Below are 18,010 nucleotides of genomic sequence, written 5' to 3'. Positions count from 1 at the left end.
AATATTTAATAATCTGCATAACTTGGGCTCCGACAACAAATAACAAGTAAGACCATAACAGTGCATTCAACTGAAGGCCAAGCCCATCACAGTAACAGAATCTCATTCTCTGATGGTAAAAATTCCTAATTGAAAGTAAAGTACAAATATTAGAAGGTAAAATACTTCTAATATTTAACACTAGAATAACATTGGTAGTTACTGCTTTTAGTCCAATAACGTCACTAACATCTAAACATATTTGAAATCTAAAACACTAAAGAATCTAGTTATTGAAAGAAATACACCTAGTTAGTGTAGTCGTGTAGTAAAAGAAATTTTCAGGATACACATGAAAATGGGAAAGACAACTTTGCCAATTCAAATGAAGAACATTACACTTACTACTGCATTGAGAAAACTGATTTGGAGCAGGGGAGAGAGAGAAAACTACCCTTATACTAATTTACTCTCCAAGGGTGCTGTGGAAAAATCAAAACTTATTTAGAGATATATTTCTAAAAATTTGTGCTCACATTTTAATTTTGAAATCGCTTTTCTAAGAATATGATCAATATTATAATTTTTATCTAAATCTTTGTATCTGCTTAAAGTAACCTGTAACTTTGAGTCATAGCTTTAACCCCACTGGTTACAAAAAAGACAAGCTAAGTGAGCTTTGAACTCCTGAAACTAATGCAGTATTAAGTGTAATGTTCTTCATTTGAATTGGCAAAGTTGTCTTTCCCATTTTCATGTGTATCCTGAAAATTTCTTTTACTACACGACTACACTAACTGGGTGTGTTTCTTTTAATAACTAGGTTCTCTAGTGTTTTAGATTTCAGTTTAGGGGAGTACTGAGGTCCTAAGGCAAAAGGAGACACTATGATTGGAATGTGTTCTATCTGTTTATTTTGACAAAGAAGGTTTTCTCCCGTGTGGCACTATTACAGGTACAAAGGGGAGGAAGGGCTTTACTTTCACAATCTTTGCCTCCGTTCTCTGCAAGAGTAAAAAGCACACCTAGAAAAGGCAGATATTCCAATAAAATTGTGCTGTCTATAAAGATCTTTGTGTTGCTCAAATGAAAGAAGCTCCTTATTTTCCTTATCACTGCCACAATTTAGCCCCCTCAATTTCATCTTCCCTCAAATCCCACTGCACCAGTAGATTCTTATTAGAAATTGTAACAAAAGTGGATCAAAATGAGTTAGAGGTCAGTCTGAGTTTGAATGCTGGGCTATTCAACTGACCAAGAAGCTTACAGTAAGAATGAACACTATACGGCAAAATAATCACAGATCAAATTGTGTTTTGTACAATTCCCTCATCCCTTTTGTAGCAAAATCTGCCACTCTTGATTGGGTAAAACATGCCCTTCTATGTAAAGAATCTTGTGATTGTGTCAAAGCAACTGGTTATTCACACACATACACATACTGTGATTTCAATCTTAGCTGTTAAAGAGTTAGCATTAAAAACTTTCTTTCTTTAAAAGGAGTAAGTAAAAAGAGTAAGACATACAATGTTACAAAAGACATCTTAGAGGAACTCACCACGGAATTTAATCTAAGAAAAAAATATCTTCCTTACAATTTGGCAAATTCAAGATGCTTGCAGTAGCTAACACTGAAATGACATTATCTAATAACTCAGTTCCCAAGAGCAGGTCTTGTGTTATGGTCTAGTAAACAAACCAGTAAAAGTAAGAAAATTTGAGTTCCACTCTCAATTTCCTCCTTGCTTCTGGGATCCCATACTCTCTCATAAGTTGTGTATGTGGGCAATCTTCAAACGCCTCTAGTCTCTCTGCAACTACTATATACTACACAAGAAGAGATGTCGGTGTGGCAACAGCGCATAGACAAAATACATCTAAGACAACAGAATTGTCTATACCTCTCCCTCTCTAGCTCAGTGGTAAAGAATCCGCTTGCCAATGCAGGAGACACGGCTTTGATCCCTGGGTTGGGAAGCTCCCCTGGAGGGGGAAATGGCAACCCAACTTCAGTAATCTTTCCTGGAAAATCCCATGCAGAGAGGAGCCTGGTGGGCTACAGTCCATGGGGTCACAAAGAGTCAGATATGACTGAGCACTCAGTACATATGAACCCCACCTCCAACTCCCATGTGCCAGCACAGGACACACTTAACCAAAGTAATACAAAAAATTCTAACACAACAATTTATTTGCATTTGTATCTGGAGAAGGAAATGGCAACCCACTCTAGTATTCTTGCCTGGAAAATCCAATGGATGGAGGAACTTGGTAGGCTACAGTCCATGGGACTGCAAACAGTCGGACACGACTGAGTGACTTCACTTTCACTATTTGCCTTTGTAACAAATTTTGGTCTCTGCTATGGACATACTTCACAGCACTATGTTTTATGATGCAACTTCCAATATTAGACCAGTTCAGTTCTTTGCTTGCATAAGCACGTTTCAAGGGCATTAAAAATATAATATCAAATAATGCCTCCTTTTCCTATTTTTCAGTGCCTGAAATTTTGTATGTATACACATACATAGACATATATAACATGTACATCTATACATATACATGCATATACACACATGTGTGCATGTATACATTGTCTCTCTATACAAAAGCCTTCAATGCTTTCTGGAGATATGCCTTTACACAAGGTTAAGGCATGGGAGAAGTAAAATATTATCCAGCTTGCTTGTTAGTTTGTTGACATTCACAGTCACCAATAAAAGATAGATTCCTAAGAGAAACAATGAAGTAGTAAATCTGGGGGGTTCACTGGTGGCTTAGATGGTAAAGAATCGGCCTCTAATGCAGGAGACCCAAATTTGACCCCTGGGTTGTGAAGATCTCCTGGAGAAAGGAATGGCCACCGATTCCAGTATCCCATGGACAGAGAAGCCTGGTAGGCTATAGTCCATGGGGTTGCAAAGAGTTGGACATGATGGAGCCACTAACATACACACTTTATAAAGGTGAGAGAGAGAGAAAGATAAGAACATGAACTTGAGTTTGATGGGCAGTGAAATTTGTAATCCTGGTCCACTAAAGGCAAAGATCAGTAAACAATGGGATGGTCCCACTTAAAAGAAGTAAGGATTGGGTAAGGGTATGAAAAATAACTCATGCCATCATAAAAATCTTATTTATCTATATCTACTCTTTTTCAGATTCTTTTCCCTTGTAGGAAGGACTAACACAACATTGTAAATCAACTATATTTTAATAAAAAATGAACAAAAATTTTTTTAGAACCTGACAATCTTGTTTATCTAGCCCTGTGACTCTCATCAGGGCCAGACTGCCCCTAGAGAATATTTTGGGAAGGATTTGAGGTTTGTCACATCATTAAGAGAGGGGAGTTCTGTTCATTCTTAGGGATGTTTTGATGAAGAATTCCCCCTAAACATCTCAAACAACAGGCTTCCCTGGTGGCTCAGAAGGTAAAGAATCCATCTGCAATGCAGGAGACATGAATTTGATCCCTGGGTTGAGAAGATCCCCTGGAGGAGGGCATGGCAACCCACTCCAGTATTCTTGCCTGGAGAATCCCCATGGACAGAAGATCCTGGTGGGTTACAGTCCACGGGGTCACAAAAAGTCAGACCCAACTGAGCGGCCAAGCACACAGCTCATCTCAAACAACAGGCACCCTGCTTCCCAGGTGGCTCAGGGATAAAGAATCCATCTGCCAAGCAGGAGACTCGGGTTCGATCCCTGGGTCAGGAAGAGTCCATGAAGAAGGAGATGACAACCCACTCCAGTATTCCTGCCTGGGAAATTTCATGGACAGGGGAGACTGGCGGGCTACAGTCCACGGGGTTGCAAAGAGTTGGACATGACTTAGTGACAAGCAGTGTTCCCCTGAATTAAATTTGTAATGAATATCAACTTGCAGAATCTGGTACATAATCATAACTAAGCATTTTAAAAGAATTTCCAAGGAGGAGCCAAGATAGCGGAGGAATAGGACGGGGAGACCACTTTCTCCCCTACAAATTCATTGAAAGAACAATTGAACGCTGAGCAAACTCCACAAAACAACTTCTGATCGCTAGCTGAGGTCATCAGGCGCCCAGAAAAGCAGCCCATTGTCTTCAAAAGGAGGTAGGACAAAATATAAAAGATAAAAAGAGAGACAAAAGAGCTAGGGACGGAGACCCATCCAGGGAAGGGAGTCTTAATAGAGGAAGTTTCCAAACACCAGGAAACCCTCGCACTGGCGGGTCTGGGGGAAGTTTTCGAATCTCGGAGAGCAACCTAACTGGGAGGAAAAATAAATAAAACTCACAGATTACATGCCTAAAAGCAACTCCCAGCAGAAAAGTACCCCAGACCCCCGCAACCGCCACCAGCAAGTGGGGGCGGAACGGAGTGGGGTGGGGGGGCGGCATTGCTTAGGGTAAGGGCCTGAATGCCCTGAGGGCAATCGGAGGGAGCTTTTGTGAGATAGCAACTCAAACTGTGGGACAGCAAAAGAGAGAGAGAAAATTAACCAGCCCGAACACACTGCCAGCCGTTCGCAGAACAAAGGGTCTGAGCAAGTCCAGAGAAGAGCTAGCCGGCTCCGGACCAGCCCAGCCCCGCCGGAGGCAGGAGGCAGGGGGGAGGGGAAAGGGGCAAACTCGGCCCCAGAGGCAGCATCCCCTGCCACACTGCAAACAGGCCTCCAGTTTCTAACCAAAGACCTCCTGAGATTCTGGATGGCCGACATCCCCCGGGAGGGTCGCTGCGAGACACAGGGTGCAGGCACCCGACCAGCGCGAGCGGGGACTGGGGCTGGGGCCGCGGATGGGGGAAGGCGCACGCACCCGACCGGGCGCGGGTGGAAACTGAGGCTGCGGCCGCGGAGGGGAGAAGGCGCGCCACACCCGGGGAGAGTGCGCCCGCCAAGCTCCTGGCTGCCTGAGCTGCTCAGGCGGGGGAAGGCACAAAACGCAGGCGCAACCGAGTCCGCGCTTTTGTGGAGCACCCGAAAACTGGAACCGCAGGCAACACAGGGCCCGCTCCATATAGAGCAGCCGGGAGCCTGAGCAGTGTAGACGGGGAAAGCAGTCCCCCACCCCCTCCCCGCAACAGGACTGAACTAGCAAACCTGAACAAGAGACCACCTCCGCCCGCCTGTGTCAGGGCAGAAATTAGACACTGAAGAGACAGACAAACAGAAGCCAAATAAACAAAGGGAACCATTTCAGAAGGGACCGGTGCAACAGATTAAAATCCCTGTAGATAACACCGACTACAGCAGAAGAGGCCTATAGATATTGAGAAGTGTACGATGGAACGAGGAGCTATCTGAAACTGAACCGAACCCACACTGACCACAACAGCTCCAGAGAAATTCCTAGATATATTTTTACCTTTTTTTTTTTAATTAAAAATTTTTTTTTCTTTTCTTTTCTTTTTTATTTTTTCTCTCTCTTTTTTTTTAAATTCCGTATTACTCCCCCATTACTCCTTAAATTTCATTTTCATATATTTTTATGATTTTTTTAATTAGGAAAAAAATTTTTTTTCTTTTTTTTTTTTCTCTTATTTTCTTTTAAAGTACTCTATTACTCCTCTACTACTCCTTAATTTTCATTTTCATTTCACTATAACCTTGGGGGAAAAAAAAAGAGAAGCCCTATTTTTAAACTGAACTTCATATATATTTCTAAAATTTTTTGTGTTTTTGTTTTTAATATTGTATTTTTAAGAGTCTAACCTCTACTCTAGATTTTTAATCTTTGTTTTTCAGTATGTGATATAAATTTTGGACATTTAAGAATCCAACATTCAGTTCCCATTTTTACTCAGGAGTGTGTTGATTACTCTCTCCCACTTTTGACTCTCTGTTTTCTACCTCAGAACACCTCTATTTCTTCCTTTCCCCTTCTCTTCCCAATCCAATTCTGTGAATCTTGGTGGGTGTCTGGGCTACGGAGAACACTCTGGGAACAGACAACTGTGTAGATCTGTCTCTCTCCTCTTGAGTCCCCCTTTTTCTCCTCCTGCTCATCTCTATCTCCCTCCTCCCTCTCCTCTTTTTCATGTAACTCTGTGAACCTCTCTGGGTGTCCCTCACAGTGGAGAATCTTTTCACCATTAACCTAGAAGTTTTATTATCAGTGCTGTATAGTTGGAGAAGTCTTGAGACTACCGGAAGAATAAAACTGAAATCCAGGTGCAGGAGACTTAAGCCCAAAACCTGAGAACACCAGAAAACTCCTGACTACATGGAACATTAAGTAATAAGAGACCATCCAAAAGCCTCCATACCTACACTGAAACCAACCACTACCCAAGAGCCAGTAAGTTTCAGAGCAAGACATACCACACAAATTCTCCAGCAATGCAGGAACATGGCCCTGAGCGTCAACATACAGGCTGCCCAAAGTCACACCTAACACATAGACCCATCTCAAAACTCATCACTGGACACTCCATTGCACTCCAGAGAGAAGAAATCCAGTTCCACGCACCAGAACACCGACGCAAGCTTCCCTAACCAGGAAACCTTGACAAGCCAATCGTCCAACCCCACCCACTGGGTGAAACCTCCACATTAAAAAGGAACCACAGACCTCCAGAATACAGAAATCCCACTCCAGACACAGCAATCTAAACAAGATGAAAAGGCAGAGAAATACCCAACAGGTAAAGGAACATGAAAAATGCCCACCAAGCCAAACAAAAGAGGAGGAGATACGGAATCTACCTGAAAAAGAATTTAGAATAATGATAATAAAAATGATCCAAAATCTTGAAAACAAAATGGAGTTACAGATAAATAGCCTGGAGACAAAGATTGAGAAGATGCAAGCAATGTTTAATAAGGACCTAGAAGAAATAAAAAAGAGTCAATTAAAAATGAATAATGCAATAAATGAGATAAAAAAAACACTCTGGAGGGAAACAAGAGTAGAATAACGGATACAGAAGATAGGATAAGTGAGGTAGAAGATAAAATGGTGGAAATAAATGAAGCAGAGAGGAAAAAAGAAAAAAGAATTAAAAGAAATGAGGACAACCTCAGGGACCTCTGGGACAATGTGAAATGCCCCAACATTCGAATCATAGGAGTCCCAGAAGAAGAAGACAAAAAGAAAGGCCATGAGAAAATACTCGAGGAGATAATAGCTGAAAACTTCCCTAAAATGGGGAAGGAAATAGCCACCCAAGTCCAAGAAACCCAGAGAGTCCCAAACAGGATAAACCCAAGGCAAAACACCCCAAGACACATATTAATCAAATTAACAAAGATCAAACACAAAGAACAAATATTAAAAGCAGCAAGGGAGAAACAACAAATAACACACAAAGGGATTCCCATAAGGATAACAGCTGATCTATCAATAGAAACCCTCCAGGCCAGAAGGGAATGGCAGGACATACTTAACGTAATGAAAGAGAATAACCTACAACCTAGATTACTGTACCCAGCAAGGATCTCATTCAGATATGAAGGAGAATTCAAAAGCTTTACAGACAAGCAAAAGCTGAGAGAATTCAGCACCACCAAACCAGCTCTTCTAAAGGATCTTCTCTAGACAGGAAATGCAGAAAGGTTGTATAAACGTGAATCCAAAACAAGAAAGTAAATGGCAACGGGACCACACCTATCAATAATTACCTTAAATGTAAATGGATTGAATGCCCCAACCAAAAGACAAAGACTGGCTGAATGGATGCAAAAACAAGACCCCTATATATGCTGTCTACAAGAGACCCACCTCAAAACAAGGGACACATACAGACTAAAAGTGAAGGGCTGGAAAAACATATTTCACGCAAACAGAGACCAAAAGAAAGCAGGAGTCACAATACTCATATCAGATAAAATAGACTTTCAAATAAAGGCTGTGAAAAGAGACAAAGAAGGACACTACATAATGATCAAAGGATCAATTTAAGAAGAAGATATAACAATTATAAATATATATGCACCCAACACAGGAGCACCACAATATGTAAGGCAAACGCTAACGAGTATGAAAGAGGAAATTAATAGTAACACAATAATAGTGGGAGACTTTAATACCCCACTCACAACTATGGATAGATCAACTAAACAGAAAATTAACAAGGAAACACAAACTTTAAATGACACAATGAACCAGCTAGACCTAATTGATATCTATAGGACATTTCACCCCAAAACAATCAACTTCACCTTTTTCTCAAGTGCACACGGAACCTTCTCCAGAATAGATCACATTCTGGGCCATAAATCTAGTCTTCGTAAATTCAAAAAAACTGAAATCATTCCAGTCATCTTTTCTGACCATAGTACAGTAAGATTAGATCTCAATTACAGGAAAAAAATTGTTAAAAATTCAAATATATGGAGGCTAAATAACATGCTTCTAAATAATCAACAAATCAAAGAAGAAATCAAAAAAGAAATCAAAACATGCATAGAAATGAATGAAAATGAAAACACAACAGCCCAAAATCTATGGGACACTGTAAAAGCAGTGCTAAGGGGAAGGTTCATAGCATTACAGGCTTACCTCAAGAAACAAGAAAAAAGTCAAATAAATAACCTAACTCTACACCTAAAGCAACTAGAGAAGGAAGAAATGAAGAACCCCAGGGTTAGTAGAAGGAAAGAAATCTTAAAAATTAGGGCAGAAATAAACGCAAAAGAAACTAAAGAGACCATAGCAAAAATCAACAAAGCTAAAAGCTGGTTTTTTTGAAAAAATAAACAAAATTGACAAACCATTAGCAAGACTCATTAAGAAACAAAGGGAGAAGAACCAAATTAACAAAATTAGAAATGAAAATGGAGAGATCACAACAGACAACACTGAAATACAAAGGATCATAAGAGACTACTACCAGCAGCTCTATGCCAATAAAGTGGACAACTTGGAAGAAATGGACAAATTCTTAGAAAAGTATAGCTTTCCAAAACTGAACCAAAAAGAAATAGAAGATCTTAACAGACCCATCACAAGCAAGGAAATCGAAACTGTAATCAGAAATCTTCCAGCAAACAAAAGCCCAGGACCAGATGGCTTCACAGCTGAATTCTAGCAAAAATTTAGAGAAGAGCTAACACCTATCTTACTCAAACTCTTCCAGAAAATTGCAGATGAAGGTAAGCTTCCAAACTCATTCTATGAGGCCACCATCACCCTAATTCCAAAACCAGACAAAGATGCCACAAAAAAAGAAAACTAAAGGCCAAAATGGATGCAAAAATCCTTAACAAAATTCTAGCAAACAGAATCCAACAACATATTGAAAAAATCATACACCATGACCAAGTGGGCTTTATCCCAGGAATGCAAGGATTCTAATAATATCCACAAATCAATCAATGTAATACACCACATTAACAAATGGAAAGATAAAAACCATATGATTATCTCAATAGATGCAGAGAAAGCCTTTGACAAAATTCAACACCCATTTATGATTAAAACTCTCCAGAAAGCAGGAACAGAAGGAACATACCTCAACATAATAAAAGCTATATATGACAAACCCACAGCAAGCATTACCCTCAATGGTGAAAAATTGAAAGCATTTCCCCTAAAATCAGGAACAAGGCAAGGGTGCCCACTCTCACCACTACTATTCAACATAGTTTTGGAAGTTTTTGGCCACAGCAGTCAGAGCAGAAAAAGAAGTAAAAGGAATCCAGATAGGAAAAGAAGAAGTGAAACTCTCGCTGTTTGCAGATGGCATGATCCTCTACATAGAAAACCCTAAAGACTCTACCAGAAAATTACTAGAGCTAATCAACGAATATAGTAAAGTTGCAGGATATAAAATTAACACACAGAAATCCCTTGCATTCCTATACACTAACAATGAGAAAACAGAAAGAGAAATTAAGGAAACAATACCATTCACCATTGCAACAAAAGGAATAAAATACTTAGCAGTATATCTACCTAAGAAACAAAAGACCTATACATAGAAAACTATAAAACACTGATGAAAGAAATCAAAGAGGACACAAACAGATGGAGAAACATACAGTGTTCATGGATTGGAAGAATCAATATTGTCAAAATGGCTATACTACCCAAAGCAACCTATAGATTCAATGCAATCCCGATTAAGCTACCAACAGTATTTTTCACAGAACTAGAACAAATAATCTCACAATTTGTATGGAAATACAAAAAAACCTCGAATAGCCAAAGTAATCTTGAGAAAGAAGAATGGAACTGGAGGAATCAACCTGCCTGACTTCAGACTCTACTACAAAGCCACAGTCATCAAGACAGTATGGTACTGGCACAAAGACAGAAATATAGATCAATGGAACAAAATAGAAAGCCCAGAGATAAATCCACGAACCTATGGACACCTTATCTTCGACAAAGGAAGCAAGGATATACAATGGGGAAAAGACAACCTCTTTAACAAGTGGTGCTGGGAAAACTGGTCAACCACTTTTAAAAGAATGAAACTAGAACACTTTCTAACACCATACACAAAAATAAACACAAAATGGATTAAAGATCTAAATGTAAGACCAGAAACTATAAAACTCCTAGAGGAGAACATAGGCAAAACACTCTCCGACATAAATCACAGCAGGATCCTCTATGACCCACCTCCCAGAATATTGGAAATAAAAGCAAGAATAAACAAATGGGACCTAATTTAACTTAAAAGCTTTTGCACAAGAAAGGAAACTATAAGCAAGGTGAAAAGACAGCCCTCAGATTGGGAGAAAATAATAGCAAATGAAGCAACAAAGGATTAATCTCAAAAATATACAAGCAACTCCTGCAGCTCAATTCCAGAAAAATAAATGACCCAATCAAAAAATGGGCCAAAGAACTAAACAGACATTTCTCCAAAGAAGACATACAGATGGCTAACAAACACATGAAAAGATGCTCAACATCACTCATTATCAGAGAAATGCAAATCAAAACCACAGTGAGGTACCATTACAAGCCAGTCAGGATGGCTGCTATCCAAAAGTCTACAAGCAATAAATGCTGGAGAGGGTGTGGAGAAAAGGGAACCCTCTTACACTGTTGGTGGGAATGCAAACTAGTACAGCCGCTATGGAAAACAGTGTGGAGATTTCTTAAAAAACTGGAAATAGAACTGCCATATGACCCAGCAATCCCACTTCTGGGCATACACACTGAGGAAACCAGATCTGAAAGAGACACGTGCACCCCAATGTTCATCGCAGCACTGTTTATAATAGCCAGGACATGGAAGCAACCTAGATGCCCACCAGCAGATGAATGGATAAGGAAGCTGTGGTACATATACACCATGGAATATTACTCAGCCATTAAAAAGAATTCATTTGAATCAGTTCTAATGAGATGGATGAAACTGGAGCCCATTATACAGAGTGAAGTAAGCCAGAAAGATAAAGAACATTACAGCATACTAGCACATATATATGGAATTTAGAAAGATGGTAATGATAACCCTATATGCAAAACAGAAAAAGAGACACAGATGTACAGAACAGACTTTTGGACTCTGTGGGAGAAGGCGAGGGTGGGATGTTTCGAGAGAACAGCATTGAAGCATGTATATTATCTATGGTGAAACAGATCAGCCCAGGTTGGATGCATGAGACAAGTGCTCAGGCCTGGTGCACTGGGAAGACCCAGAGGGATTGAGTAGAGAGGGAGGTGGGAGGGGGGATCGAGATGGGGAATACATGTAAATCCATGGCTGATTCATGTCAATGTATGACAAAACCACTACAATATTGTAAAGTAATTAGACTTCAACTAATAAAAATAAATGAAAAAAATAAACAAATAAAAGAATTTCCACCAAAACCCCAATGGCTTACAGCAAGGCTGCTGTGAGTAATAATTTAATCATTTTGTATAACCTTTCTCCTAAATCTAGAATTAATCAACTACAATATTAATAGAAATAAACTGAAAAGGGCAGCATCAGCACTGTCAATAATTTCCATTGTGGAAATATTGTATTTGTTTTTATTGATGATATGGTGGGGAGTCTGCAAAGTCCTTTGACATAGAGTTCACATTAGTAACAAGGCAAAAATGTCACATAAGGCAATGTGGGGATTTTGGTGGAACAATATTAATAATATTTAGTCTCTTATTTGTCAAATATCACACTTCCACATTTTCTCCATCCTGACTGTCTATAACTTGGCATATTTTTCCTACAACAATTACCATGATTTTCTTCTCTCTGTTATCATATACAAATATCTGGTTTATAATCATCCTAATGCTACTTTTAGTCTATTCTCCTTTCATTTTCCTGTACTCTCTGTATGGAAGGTCTTCTGATGTTTTTATTTGTCTTAAATCCAAATGTATTCATTATATAAACATACAAGCAAGCTTCTGACTTCTTTACTATGTAAAGTCACCCTTATACACTAGCATAGTGAAATGCACATTATACTACCAATTATTTTTATTTTATTGCTCTTTTTCATGACAGATATATTCAGTGACCATATTATTGATGAATTACAGTTCAAGACACCAATAACAAATATCTGTTATTAAGAAGAAGACAGGGCTTCCCTGGTGGCTCATTGAATAATCCACCTGCCAATGCAGGAGACAGAGGTTCAGTCCCTGGTCTGGGAAGATCCCACATGCCTCGGAGCAACTAGGCCTGTGCACCACGACTGCTAAGCTGGTACTCTAAAGCCCAGGAGCCATGAGTACCGATCCCACGTGTCACTGAAGCCCTCTTGCCCGAGAGCCTGCACTCCACAACAAGAGAAGCCACCGCAAAGAGAAGCCTGCACACTACAACTCTGAGTTGCCCCCACTTCCTGCAACTAGAGAAAAGCCCGTGAAACAACAAAGACCAGCACAGCCAAAAATAAATCAATATTTTTTTTTTGTTAAAAAAGAAGAGGACAAGAGTCTAAGAGGGTTGAGGACTACAGTTTGGTCCACAGTGAATGACAGTTCATGACGGAAGACAGAAAACCTACACGCCTCCTGTGTGTCCCTCTGTGCCACTTGACTTGCTCTCGTGTACAGCTGACACCCGGATGGCCAGAAAGAGGTAACTCCCCCATCCAGCTACTAATCTTAAGTCAAGGGAGCTGGATGAGGAGTGAGTCCAGTCTGCAGTATCTGCTCTGCCACTAACCACCAGGGTGACCTTCAGCAGCTCACCAGGATCACTGCGGGTCCCCATCCCTTTAACTGTAACGTAAGGGCACTGGAATAAACTGCTCTTAAGGTCCTTTCCAGCTCTATCACAAAATGCATAATTTTGATTCCAAGACTTAGGCACTGCTCAGAAGAAACTGATTCCTTTAATAAATGTATATACAATAAATCCTGTGGGTGTGAATTATCTTTCCAACCACAATGTATTTTTTAAAGTACTCAATCAAGTCTCCTAAAAAATGTCATGTCTTATGAAAAACAAAAATGTCCTCTTAAAAAAGAAGCCCCCCTACACTTGATAGAGCCACCACACTTATTATGAGAACAGAATCACCAATCTGAAGGGGACAACTAGTTTTCCAGTTCCATCCTGCTTACTGCTGTAAAAGTCACAGTTTTATGTTTTGCTTTGAATTCTTGAAATAAAAATGATCTTATCTATCTGCCTAGCCAATCATATATTCTGGCAGCTTTAACCTTCTCCATAGAGGTTTCTTTAAACTGTAATAGTCCACAGAGATAACAATTCAACAAAATCTATATACAACTGAACACTGACCACAGAGGAGGTGTTTAAGAGCAAGTGCTATGGTGTGAATCAACTTCTTGTCCAAGTAACTATTTCATCTACAACCAATTTTGCCCTGGAGCTTTTGAAAAACACAATAGAAATCTGTTAAATTGGCGGTCTTGCTGAACTTCAACTACTTTTATCTAACCAGGTCCTCCATAACAATAGATATTCGAGAGCTTCTTTTTGATAAAATTTTGATTTGGAGCCTAGGTGCAGAGAGCAAATGGACCAAATTCCTTATTCTGATGACAACTCGCTATCTTTGCTTTTGAAACATATGCATAAAAATAAGGCATCGGGGTATTACCTTAACATATACACATGTGTATGCTTTAGGAAAACTCCAGGCTTAAAAAAATTCAGTTTGGTGAGATTTAAAAATTAGAATATTTCTGGTTGGTTTTCCGAAGCACCTATTATCTTCAGAAAACAGAGCAATCACTTCTGTTACATACAAAGTGGGGATGAATTTCTCAAATTTGATTGAAGGGCTTTTTCCAGGAACACGTCTAATCCTTATCACAAATTCATTAAGTAGGTATGGAATCAAGACTTGGTTACCTGTCTGAGAGTGATATACAATTTACTGCAAAGTTTTCATACCAGGTTTGCTTATTTCTGTCACTCAGCTTGTTTCTGGGCAAGTTGCCCATGTGCCTCCCACCCCATAAATCAGTTTTTGTGTTTGAGATATGTAAGCTCATTTAAAAATTAACCTAAACCAAACAAAGTAATTAGAAAGGCAACTTGCTCACAGTAACAATGAATACCTTTTTTTAAGTCAAACATACAATACATTCCAAAGACAAACACAAATGACTTTTTAAATAACTGTGATTTTGGATTATCTTTGCCTCTATTCCTCTCATTAACATGAATAATTCAGAATGCTTACTATACGTGATGAAACTGTTCCCCCCTCCATAATTCACTTTTAGTACACAGAAAAATAAGACGTAACACAGCCTTATGTTTTTCCAAAGGTCTAAATTAGACCATATTTTTTAAAAGCAACTTTACTTTCCAAATTATCTATAGTTTGGGTTCATTCTTTTCAAGGCTATCTGGGAGCAAGTAAGGAGTCTTGTGCTTTCAAGGCTAGGGCAGTACAGGGCAGTGTAGCAGGTAAGAGGGTGAAATCCCACCCTCCTTTGGTTCCTGATATTCATCCAAGTACGCATCAATTATTTGCATATGTGAGCAAGACCGCCAGTATCTTTTTCCTTAAAAATATGAAAGTGCTTTGGGACATTACACCCAGATTTGAGTAAAAAGAATTCCCCAACGTCTTGAACACACTGAAAGAACAATATTTTTATTATTATGCAACTTTGATTTTAAGTAATAAAAATATCCTAACATTGCGGTTCCAGCTAAAGCAAACATCTCCCAATGGGAGAGCATTTCAGGATTGGCGGTAGAGGGACTCAAAACCGCAAATCTTACTTTAATGAGGACATGAACAAAACTAAGGGTTTGACATTATATGCTGATTGTATACAAACTCATCCAGATACCCTAACACAAATCTAAAGAAAATTATGTAGACAGATATTTTATTCATATCTAATACTCTATATTATGCATACCCAATATTTGTGCAGGAAACAATGTGTATATCCTAAGTCTATTTAATTTGGGGTTTGGAATAGTAAGTGACCCTTCCCATTTTGACAATTCTTCCAGGAAGATGCTACATTCTTCTGGAAACCACACTAATTTTCAGGAGTCATAGGGCTGTTTAATGCAATGCTGCAGAGCCCCTATGCTACCCTTGTGACCAGGAAGAAAGGGAAAGGATGTCATCAGGAGAGGTAACAAAAAGGTGGAAAAAAAAAAGAGCAATGAGATTTCACTGGAGTACACACCAGCCTTGGCCAAAGGTTTTACAACTTTTTTGATTTCTTCTTGCATTGAAAATCAAATGAGAGGAGCTTACAGGGTAATCAGCCAAACACAACAGTTGCTGAACTTGGGTCAAGATCAGATACCATGGCAGCTTTAGGGATATTCATGGAAATGTACGAAATGAGGATGTATGTTCTGATACCTGTGAAAATAAACAACTGGGCTTTAAGTGAGTGGGAGAGAACAGATGGTTGGTAATGATTTAAAACATTTATGGTTTTGGACTGTCACCAAGCCTCTGTATTAAAAAATATGGTGGTGTAGTCAATACATACCAACAACTCTCTGCAAGGTTCATTTTCTGAAGGATGCTACTATAATAAAAGACAGAAAATCCACATGAGGCCAGAGGAAAATCCTCCTCGTTTTCTCAAGTCATTCAATGCATGCTATTTCTTATGCAAGATATTCGATCAAAATGCTTCTGTGTGATGAGAGGACTTAAATTTTTCCTCAACAGTTGAGTCAATTACCAGTGCCCAGGTATTGTATTCTTTTTGGATGCATGGGGGTAGAATTGTAATTTTGTTCTGTATATCTGATTCACGCTGATTTGAAGCCCTTAAAAAAAAAAAAAAAAAAAAAAAGGAAAAAACCCTCTGAGCAATCATAAAATCTGGGAGTCCAAGATACCCTTGCCCACGAAAAACAGTAACAACCTCCTTATCCTCAATTTGGGAGCCAGGCATATGGTATTACAATTATGTACTGGAACCTGCTGGTGCCAAGGCCACCCAACTAGGAAGGTAGATAAATATCAACTCACACTGTATTTTAGTGTACGTATATATATGTCTATGTCAGCCTAAAAGAAGCCCACATCCTGTCCTTTAAACTCAATGGAACTGTGACAACACAGATAAAATTGTATACAGATTAACGCAATGTTTGTGGTTAAACTAAAAAATAAATACTGCTAAATGATACTCTTAATTACTAGAAAAACTGCTAAAGGAGAGTCCTATGAAAGCCCCACCGTGTTTTGATTTGGTCGTGAGGACAGAATGAGGGGAAAGTCACACCATCGCAGGCTCCGTAGGATTTCCTTCCTCACCCTTTGAAGACCCTGGGGACGGTTCAGGACGGGTTTGCCGCTGGGAGGGAGTTGGGGGCGGACGTGCAGGAAGAGCAGGAAGACCCGCGGCCGCTCCGGCAAGGCTCCAGTGAACTTAGTTGGAAATAACTCCTGACAGGTATCAAACACGACAACCTCGAGCCTCCTAACAGAAACACGCTGATGGGCAGGATGTGGGGACGGGCAGAAGAGAGAGCGGGTGACCGTGTGAAGTGACAGGCGGGACAGCAGAGCCACCGCGCAGTTCCTACTCCCCCCAGCCCACTTCGAGCCCCCTCCCCAGGGCGCCCCCAACCCCTCGGCCCGGCCCGGCCCGATAGAATCTGGGCTTCCAGATGGCCCGCAGCCTCAGCAGGAGTCTGCGTGGTCTCGGAGTTTGGGACAGATGCAAAAAGGGGGCACCCCCGCAGAGATGCCCCTCTTGGTGCCAAACACGTCGGAGGACCGGATAAACCGGCAGCAGAAACTCGAGACCTCTCCTTCTGGCGTCTTCTTTCCAGTCTCGGCCCGGAGCGGGGGCTCCACGAAAACCCCGGGTCGCAGGGTGCCGCGCGGAGCCCAGGAATCCAGCACAGGTAGCTCCCAAGTTCAGGCATCCTTCCCCTCTCCTCCAGCCCTCCCCAAGTCTTCGCACCCGCTTCATCTCCCGGATTCCCCTTCCCGCAGCACAGTCAATAAAGTGAGCGGGAGTGGGTTCAAAAGGGGCGGAGGGGATTAGAGGTAGAAAAAGATGCCTCCCGCAGAGGTGAAGCACCTGGAAAAGTGAGGGTGCACCTCCCGCCCACCCAGACCTCCCTCCTCCGCAGGGAACTAGCGTCGCCCTGCAATCTCGGCCCCCGAAATCTCTGTCCGCCCCCCCGCCCCCAATCCCGGACGCCCGCTCCCCCGCGCGCCGATCCCCCGCGGGTACCTCGCGAGCGGCGCGGGCAGCGGAGGGCGCCAGCAGGTAGTGCTTTCGCGGAAGCGGAGCTTCGGCTGGAAAGTTCCCCAAGCTCCGGGGCAAACTCTCGCGGACTCCGCCCCGCCGCGGAGCCGCCGGGCGGGTGGGCAGCAGCGCGGCGCGGAAGCCGGGGATGCGCTGAGCCCGCCGCTCGCGCGCGCCCGTCAGTCCAGCTGGGCTGCGGCGCCGCCTGGGCTCCCGGCCGTCCCCGCCCCGCCCCGCCCCGCCCCGGCCCGGCCCGCGGCTCCGCCCCCCGCGTCCGCCCCGCTCCCCGAGCCCCTCAAACCCCAGCCTCGCGCGCCTGCCATGCCTGCCAGCGCGCCGGCCTCCAGGTCTCCGCCTCCGTCGCTCTCCCTGCGGCTCACTTTGTGGCCTCACCTCTGCTGGCCGCTTGCCCTCTCTCCCAGCCGCAGGGCTCCGGTGCCACCCACGCT

General features: G+C 41.6%; 1 protein-coding gene across 1 annotated transcript in view; it reads right to left on the bottom strand.

Annotated features, from left to right (window-relative positions):
- CHST9 (carbohydrate sulfotransferase 9) overlaps window positions 1–17,748 on the bottom strand; it is a 282,625-nt gene extending 264,877 nt beyond the window's left edge. Inside the window, exon 1 of the mRNA XM_043444056.1 lies at window positions 17,547–17,748. The gene's annotated coding sequence lies outside the window, so the exon portion shown is untranslated. The remainder of the gene's footprint in view (window positions 1–17,546) is intronic.
- Between the last annotated feature and the right edge of the window lie 262 nt (window positions 17,749–18,010).

This window comes from Cervus canadensis, chromosome 23 (genome assembly GCF_019320065.1).
Source record: "Cervus canadensis isolate Bull #8, Minnesota chromosome 23, ASM1932006v1, whole genome shotgun sequence".
NCBI classification, from domain to species: Eukaryota; Metazoa; Chordata; class Mammalia; order Artiodactyla; family Cervidae; genus Cervus; species Cervus canadensis.
Note: the sequence above shows the minus strand (reverse complement) of the source record. Positions and strands in the feature narration are given on the sequence as shown.